This window comes from Nematolebias whitei, chromosome 21 (genome assembly GCF_014905685.2).
Source record: "Nematolebias whitei isolate Nwh7 chromosome 21, NemWhi1, whole genome shotgun sequence".
Classification (NCBI taxonomy): domain Eukaryota; kingdom Metazoa; phylum Chordata; class Actinopteri; order Cyprinodontiformes; family Rivulidae; genus Nematolebias; species Nematolebias whitei.
The window spans coordinates 9617010-9618335 of NC_056518.1; positions in this window are offsets into that span (position 1 = coordinate 9617010).

Sequence of the window (1326 nt, forward strand, 5' to 3'; positions counted from 1 at the left end):
GGATGGATGGATGATGTATTGATTGATGGATGATGGATGGATGGATGGATGATGGATGGATGGATGATGGATGGATGGATGATGGATGGATGTTTTCATTTGTTCCTTCCTGAGTAAAGTTGACCAACAACTCATCCCAGCACACGACACCAGAACCAGTTGTTCCAGCAGCTGAGCTTTATCCCAGAATTCACGTTTTATTACGTAACAGTTGATGTTCTGTCTTTATTTTCTCCTGTATTTTAATGTGTGCATTTTTCAAAATCAAAGAAACATCTGAAGCAACTAAATAAACAAAACGTTATTAAACACATTGAGCATATTTCAGCCTGAAGACAAACTGGTTGGTGTGTCTTTGCCTCCTGATCTTCACAGCGTCCCGTCCGTTGTCTTCAGTAGTCACAGACTGTCAGGATTGTTTGGGTTCGGGGACACGGGGACGCTCAGAGCCACCACAGCTACAGTGGTTACATAAGAGGCAGACAGAGTCACAGTGGAGGCTTATGGCTCAGGGTCAGGTGACAGCAGCATATGATTCATGGCGTGCTCTGCCCTTTTGTCTTGTCCTCTTTGTGGTGGGACCATCCTCCGCTCTTAGCCAGCGTTGTTCCACAGCCTCCGTCTGCTTCAAGTAAACCTGCCATGTCATTTCCTGGCTCCTTTCCTTTCTTCTGCACAAGAAGACAGAAAGAGGAATATGGCATGTGTCAACACAAGACATGTCCTTTGTAACTTCCTGTTTGGACGTTGGAAATAACAGATCAAATAACTTTGGATTTATCTGAAAAGGTTTCGTCCAACAAGAAACAGTAACACGCTGACTCTAAATTTGAACAGTTGCAGTGTAACACAAAACTAAACTGTCTTCATGTGATTGGAGCAGATTATTAAATGCAAACCTACATAGGAGTAAACTAAAACAGACTATTAATCTGATTTAAAGTGTCATGTTGCATGATCAGATTAATATTTTCCAGTCTAAGACTTGACTTTGTAAATGAAATGAATCTCTTTGCACGTGCCTTACAACCTGCAGCGTGCTAACTATGTGCACACACTGGTCTGGATTTGATTTCTAAAAAGTTCTGCAAAAAAAAGGTAAAAGGAATGTTTTGTCTGCAGGACCCCCCCCCATGTTGAGACATAACAGAGGGTCAGTGAAACAGCTGCTGACACCAGCTGAAGGAGCAAGTGGTCGCTCCTTTCGGCACGGTCGGCCTGGATAAGCCCTGCTACTCCAAAGGTATAAAAATAACAAGAACAAAAAAAGCTCCTGATTTATTCATATTACAATGTATGAAGGGAAAGTCGAGATGCTGGGGGGGT